Raw genomic sequence first — 8,310 nt, 5'->3', positions numbered from 1 at the left:
GAATGACCTCCTCAGCCTTCTACATTTGGTCAAATCTGACCCTTAACATCAAGTTCTACCTTGTCCAAGTTTCTCTAACTTTCCTCAAACACTCTTTCTAAATCCATGCAGCTTACTCTTTATAGAACCCATTGGGAAGTTAATACACGTCTTTATATTTTATAGTTATTATCTTTTGCCATATATCCTAGTTCTACACTTGAATATGAGTCCCTGTGTTTTCACATTGATTCAATAGCTAATGAATACTATGCTTAATGCAGTGACACCAAGACAAAAATCTATGTCCACAACTCACAGACCAATGGGAGAAATAAATGAAAAAAAGGAATACAAGGCAATGTCCCTTAACAGAGGCCCTATGAGTTCAAGTGGAGGAAGAATCCACTCTCTCTTGGTGGGTTCTGGGAAGTGGGGAGGATATAACTGAGACTTCAAGAGCAAGGAAGGGCTCACCAGGCATGTCAACAAAGGAGAAGAAGGAAAATGTCTCATATCTTTTATGTCCCTGAGATTCTCAGAACTTAGCTGGTTCCCCGAACATTCAAATTTTCTTCTAGTCAGAGGCCAGCAATAAATATGTCTTATGAGTCTGAACAAAAAATCTCAATCAAAAACCAATACGGGAAAATGAAGGAATCGAAAGAAAATAGAGGGCGGGCCATGGTGGCTCAGTGGCAGAGTTCTCGCCTGCCATGCCAGAGACCTGGGTTTGATTCCCGGTGACAGCCCATGCCAAAAGTAAAGAAAAGAAAAGAGAGACAAACCAAGTTTTTACAAATCAACTACATTCTTGTTATGTAAAATATAATTTGAGACTGTCCTTGCCATCAAGTTCCTTTCTGAGGGGCTATCTATACTAAAGCATGAAAACTAAGAGAACAATAGTAGTCCAATCTAAGTAGGAAAAAAGACATAGGCTAACACACAATCAGATGCCAAATTAAATGAAACCATTAGAATTATTATTTTAAAAAAAAATTAATCAAATTACAATGTATGGGTCAGAGGAAACTTTATGAAGAGGACTTTGTACACAGAGAAATCAGAGTATTGCTAAGTGGAAGGTAGGTAAACACAGGGCAAGTTCAGGGGTGAGCAAATAAATTCCAGTTTTGGCTGGAATTGAGAACTGGGGTGGGAAAATAGCATCAGTGAGAGAACTAGGACAACAATTGGAGGTCACAGTTGAGGATGCTGTTTATACACAAAACGAGGCAGTAACTACTCGTCAAACACCTATCACCCAACAAGCACCAATACAGTAGCTAAATTACTTCTCAGATAAGGACACAGGGGGGCTGAAAGAGAGGAAGCAGTTTGTTTAAAATCAGTCTAGGAACATCACCATGCAAAAGACAAATGAGGCTCCTGACCTCAGGGGGTTCCGTACACACCAGTGTTCGCAAAGCTGGTGAATGGATGAGCTTAGTTCAGCTATTGGGCTGCAGAGCTCAGGCTCGTCACTCACCAACCCTTCTCTGTTCTCCAGCATCAAGTTGGGCAAACAATTAAAAATCCCACTCTCTCTTCACTTCAAGTCCTTTGGCCGCTCTTATATAAGATCTAGCCTGTGCATCCGAATCGTCTGCTGGGCTTTTTAAAAACACACATGCCCAGGACCAGCCCCAGAGATGTGATTTGGGGCCCAGGCATCTGTATTTTTAAAACATTCCATAGGAGAGCCTGAGGCACAGCTGGAGTTAAGAACTTGATAGGTACTCAGTATCCATAATACGCCTCAAAACTTATCTAAAATCTAAAAGAAGTCCCCACATGCACCCTTCATGCTAGGCTCCTACAAGCCCCCCAGATGAGTGATCTAATAACGATACTAATGATAATATAAATAGATATTTTTTATGGAACGCCTACTATACCTCCAGACACAGTGATAAACGCTTCTACAGATATTTTCTGATTTAATCCTCACAGTATCCAAAGAGGAAAGACCTTTTAATGGACTAGTCCCTAAATCATAAAGCTAGATGGAAGAGCTGGAATTCAAATCCAAGAGTGCCTCGACCCCAAATAAATGCTCTTTCATAACCACTTTACTACACTGCCTCCCCAAAACTAAGGATATTCCTTTGCCCCCTGAATATCTGATTGAGGACCACCTACATTCCAGGCATCGTGCCCTCAGCCACGTACAGCATAAGTCAACACTCACATTTCAGAGAAACAGTGTATTTACTGACGCTCCAATGGATGATATTTGCCACAGTGAATACGCCAAATAGGCTGAAAATAGAATGAACAACAAGCTTTGTTACCCAGCAACTTAATAAGGTAATGATTTCTCTAACAGAAAATTTGGTTTTCTGGGGGAGAAATAAGTAGAAACTGTGGAATGTTATGTCAACACATAAGTGAGGCTACAAGAGAAAAATGGGCTTTGGCTCTGAATCCCCAGGCTCTCAAAATCTGAGTTCCTCTCATCCTCATTTATTTCAAGGAGTTGAAAGATTAACCATCAGATCATCTCATTTCTAGAAGGGCATATTTCATTAATCCTCAAAGAGAAATCCCACAAACATTCATTAAAGGCCATCTAAGCCTCATTTGGTATTGAGATTTTTAAATACATTGCTACATATTACTCAAATATTCTGAAATAATGAATGTTTCCAAAAGATCATATGTTTCTTTCTTACCTGTACATTTTTCTCTTTTTGGGGGGGGCTAGGCAGGCACCAGGAAATGAACCCAGATCTCCAACATGGCAGGCGAAAACTCTGCCACCGAGCCACCACTGCCTGCCCTTTACCTGCACATTTTAAACCCATGGTTATTAATCTTTTGAAGGCCATGGGTAGCACTGGAAAGTCTTAAGGGTCTTATAAAATCTCTCAGAAAAATGTACATATGTCCATGCATATATCCATAGATTAAGAATCTCTCACTCAAGCCACTGTTTCCTTTATTCATTTAAGTAAAATATATATATATATATATATATATATATATATATATATATATATGAGGGCTGTTTCAGGCACTGGAGTATCTTCATAAACAAAAGAGAGAGGCTCCTTGTCCCATTCAGCCTCATCTATGGTTTAGCAATATTATTTATTACTAAGTTTTAAAAAGGATAATACATATAAGAAGCCGTATTATGAATCAACAGCAACATACAAACATGAATGAATGGACAGCTAACCATAGAGGGCATGGCCAATCCTGACACTGGGTGAAATGCAGGTCTGAGCAGGAGATTCAGGGAAATCTGAGCCACAGATGATGAGAGATAATTTCAGAAATGAGTCTATGATGTGGAAAATTTAGAAGCACTGTAGTGAGATTTGGGCAGAAAGGGGCTGGGTTTATTGGCAAGTCGTCAGTCCCTGAGAAGACTTGGGGTATGACATGGCAGAAAACCAAAGTGGGGCAATGGGCAAATGGGGGCCCGCTCATGTGTCAGAGATCCAGACCCACTCCATGACGTTGGGATTCAGAAGGGGCCCGGTCAAAGAGAAACTGGCGAGACCCCATACCAATGAGCACAGATCAGAACAAACTCTTTGCCAAACTCACCAGCGTGCTGAATCAGCACAGGCTTGTGGCTTTGCATTTTCATCCATTCTGAAGTTCGCAGGTAAAGGACTGGTTTCAGGGATCACAGGGAAGTGCAAATATGCAAGTGCTGGGCAACTGTGGAGATTATAAATCTCCTGGGGTTAGAAGCCAAGAAGATTACTATAAATTATAACCATGTTGCACAAGATGCAACTTATTGTCATGAAATTCTCTCATGTGATGTTACCCAAACAAAAAGCAAGGAAAACTAGAAGAAAAGATTAGCTAAATAGCCAGAAATTTTTGTCTGCTGACTATCAGGCATCTTGATATTTGGAAATTACAAAAAGGAGACCTTTGGAGCATCAAGCTATTGTTCCACTGCAGTAGTGATTTATTTTCTGATTAAAGCAAATTCTTCATAACAGATACTTCTATATGCTGAATTATTTCTCTCATTCCCTCTCTATATAACAGAAATGCTGGACTATGTGCTGTTTATACTGAATGTATGGAAAATGACAGAAAAATAACCAAGGTAAAAAAAAAAAAACCATTAATAAAATTCTCCAATAGTAAACAAACAACATGGCTGAAGACTTGTCTAGGCCATTAAAATAAAAACACAAACAGAAGTGATGGTCGTACAACATTATGAATATAATTAAACCACGAAACCACGTTTGAATGTGCTAAAAGGGAGAAATTTTACGTTGAATATGTGTTACTAGAAAAAAAATTTTTTATACCCGTTTGTTTTACAACATGAACAGTGAACCCTAAAGTAAACTATGGACCACCATTAAAAGTACAATTATAATGATATTCTTTCATCAATTTTAAGGAAAGGTACCACACTCACGCAAAGGGTTATAATAGGGAAACTGTGTGTGTGAGGGAGTCATACAGAATTCTGTGTTTTCTGCATGATTTTTTTGTAACCCTACAACTTCTCTAATAAGAAATTAGGTTTCTCTTTGTTTGTTTTGCGTTGTCATTGTTGTTGTTTGCATGAGCAGACACGGGGAATTGATCTCAGGTCTCTGGCATGACAGGCCAGAACTCTGTCTGCTGAGCCACTATGGCCCACCTAAAATTAGTTTTTAAAATGTCAAATAACCTGAAAAATAAACAAAAAATTTTTGTTTCCTTGTCACTTTCAAGCATTCCCTCAACATGGGTGCAGCAGTTTAAAGAGGCAATTTTTGAAGTATCTTCTCTAGGATGGCACTCTGAGATGGGTCATGGAATCAAGCCGACTAAACCTAAAAGGAGCAGGATAAAAGGAGCTGTGCCCTTGCTGGAGTGCTGAAGACCTTCTGCTTGACTCTCCGTATCTACTCCCCAGTCTCACTCTGTGCCCGAGAAGCTGAGCTTTGGGGTCTCTAACTATGGGATCCTCTTGTTCTCTGATTTCCATTTTGTTCAACCAATGAAGAACATCCCCTGTGGAAGATTGGCAGGAGGGAAGAGAATGACATCAGGAGATTTACATCCAAGTCCCCCCTTGAGAGGCAGCCCTCTCCATACAATTCTCTTTTCCTAAGTTTCAGGAACTGCTCCCTTCCCTTCCACTCTCAGAGGCCAAGGGCCTCGAAGCCCTTTGTTTTCCCTACAGTCTGTCCAGCTCTTCTCTAAGTGCCCTGTGTGAGTGTGCATCTGTCTCCTGCCAAGACTCTGAATGCACATCTCCATTCCACAGCTAGCCTTCCAACGGGTGTGGGGTAATGTGACCTCCATTGGCCTTACTGTTTGGGTTGGTGTCAGAAAACTTCAGTTCTGGAGGCGCAGGACAGGGTCTGTTATTTCTACCTGACCAAGCATCCCAAGGGCAAGGCCAGATCCCTCCTGCCCCAAATTACTTCAGCAAGTTGGGAGACTTCAGGGGTCTAGGAATACAGACAAAAACTTCCCACCTGTGCCACCAGCAGCTCCCCAAAACAGAGCAACCAAGGAAAAGACCTAAAAGGTACAAGTGGAAAAGTTCCGAAGCCCATTTGGGCTTTTTCCTAATGTAGTCAGAACATTGCTCTTAATTTTATAATAACAAAATAAAAAAAACGAATCCACCCTCTTCACTTGTCAGATTCCCAGAAGAACGAGAATAAAAGAATCTCCTGAAACAGACTCAAAGACCAAAACAGTCTGAATAGCTCTGCAGGGTACTGTAGCCTTCTGCTGGTGTCTCTTACATTCAGTTTCTCTTTGGGGGGTTCCATGAAGTAGTCCGAGGCTTTCTTTTCAACTTTTATTGATGATAAGAATAGGTAGGCATATTAGATCTCAAAAGGAAATGTTTATTCAGTAAACATAAATACCATTAAAAATTAAAAAGACAAGAAATAAAAATAAATACGATTAGTTTAACATTTTTAAAGATGATGTTTTGTTCATCTTATTGATGCTACAGATGAGAAATCTGGAAAGGCTCACCTAAAAATATGCACCCAGAAATGTCAGAAACAAGAATGATTTCGCCACAATCGATGTGGGCTGAGGAGTCTCGAAACACAGCTGGAAGGAGGAATCACTACAGCTGGGCTTGCATTTCAGAGGTCTGAATCACGGCTTGCAGAAATCTCAGTAATGAGAACAATGAAAGGTGAGAATATAAGAATTGGGGGGTCAATATTAAAGAACAGGAAATCATTTGTGGTGGTTTGAAGCTGTGTGCACCCCAGAAATAAACCTGCTCTTAAACTTAATCTGTCCCTCTGGGTATGAGCCCGTTGTAAGTAGGGCCTTTTGATGATGTTCTTCATTTAAGATCCGGCACCTCTTAATCAGGATGGTCTGACTACTATTACTGCGGTCCTTCACAAGAGAATGAAATTCAGACAGAGAGAGAAAGCCACAGACAGAGTGGCCAGAAGCCGAGTATCGTCCGAACCTGGAGATGCCAACATGTGCCTTGTCATGTGACAAATAAGGACGAAGGATCATTGGCAACCAGCCCAAGAAGCCACAGTCTTTGGGAAGAAAGCATCACCTTGATGATGGTTTGATGGCACCATGATTTGGACTTTCTTTTAACCTCCGAACTGTAAGCTAATAAATTCCCATTGATTAAGCCAGACCATTTCATGGTATTTGCTTCAGCAGTCTAGGACACTAAAACACCTCCTCCACAGGAAAAGCTGCTCACTGGAGGCAAAGTTTCCTTGGTGTGATTAGAAGGATAGCCCCTCACATGCCCATGTACTGCTCTAGGAAGTGGCAGAGAGTGAGCAGCTCTTCCTGTCTCCATTCCCGGCTCCTCCCGCCTCCAATCTTCCCCTAAAAAATCCCCTGAAATTCCAGACACCAATTGAACCTTAGTTGCTAGTAGGGGTGGCAAACATTCCCTCTCCCTCTCTCCTTTCTTTTCTATGCTTCTACTCGTTCCCTGTCTTCCCTGGCACAAGGTGTGATTCTCACGGGCCAACTTTTCCAATCTCCCCTCTTCTTTCCAAAAAATGTCTTCAGCATAGTGTCCAGCTGAGATGAAATTCAAATTTATGGGGTGAGGCAGAGGTCTGCTTAGATCCAGATGCTAAACCCTTTATCAGAGCTGTGCCCTGCAGGTTGACCATACTCAGCTAAAAATGAAGTAGAAGTATATTAACCTCCTCCATGACTTCAAGAGGAGGAGTTGAGTTAAACAAGGATCTGAACTTTGTAATTCTGATTTCTTATTACTCTTTCAAGAGGAGAGGATGGGTTTGGAAATCTAGACAGTCCCGGGTTCTAACTCTAGCCCTGATTCCTGTTAACCATGACCCTGAGCAAGGTCAAGCTCTTGAAACTCAATTTCCTCATCTGTAAGATGGTGATAATACCCACTTCACAGAGTGGCTATGAGTTCTAATCAAAGTATGAATGCTAATATCTCATAAAGTGTAAAATGCTTGTCAACTGTCAGAGAGTAGTAGAAGCATTACCCAGAATTCACCTCCTAAATCCTTCGTGTGCTATAAATTGAGACTCCTGCTATTTCTTTCAGTGTGTTTGCTTTAAGTCTCATAAAAGCTTAATCTTTATTCAGTCCTCAAAGGTTACTCTGCATACAGCTCAGCTCTAAATATGTTCATAACAAGTATTTGGCTACAATTTTCTATTAAAAGCCACAGAAGGTTGTTCATGTTGAAAGACTATAATTAAGATGTCAATTCTACCCAAAATGATTTATAGTTCAACCCAATACCAATCAAAATCCTAACAACTTAACTTGCAGAAATAGAAGAAGCAATATTTGGAAGGGCACAGTGCCCCAAATAACTAAAAATATCTTGGGAAAGAAAAAATGAACTTGGAGGTCTCACACTACCTGTTAAATTAAATTAAAGCATATTATGAAGCTACAGTGGTCAAACAACATGGTATTGGCATAGAGATAAATATATTGACAAATGGAATAAAATTGAGAGCTCAGAAATAGATCCTCTCATCTAGGAACAACTGATTTCTGACAAGGGGCAGAACATGCCATTCAACTTCGACAGAACATGCTCTTCAACAAACGACGTTGGCAGAATTGGATAGCCATATTCAAAAGAATGGAAGAGGACCCTTATCTCATACCTTATACAAAAAATTAACTCAAAATGGATGAAAGACCTAAACTTTAGACCTAATACCATAAAACTCTTAGAAGAAAATGTAGGGAAGTATCTTAATGATCTTGTGATGGGACGTGGTTTCCTAGACCTTAAACCCAAAGCTCAATCAATGAAAGGAGAAATAGATAAATGCGATCTCCTCAAAACTGAATACTTTGGGGGCACAAAAAGATTTTGTCAAGAAAGTAAA

Source organism: Tamandua tetradactyla, chromosome 12, assembly GCF_023851605.1.
Source record: "Tamandua tetradactyla isolate mTamTet1 chromosome 12, mTamTet1.pri, whole genome shotgun sequence".
In the NCBI taxonomy this organism is placed as follows: Eukaryota; Metazoa; Chordata; class Mammalia; order Pilosa; family Myrmecophagidae; genus Tamandua; species Tamandua tetradactyla.
This window is presented reverse-complemented; position numbering follows the sequence as displayed.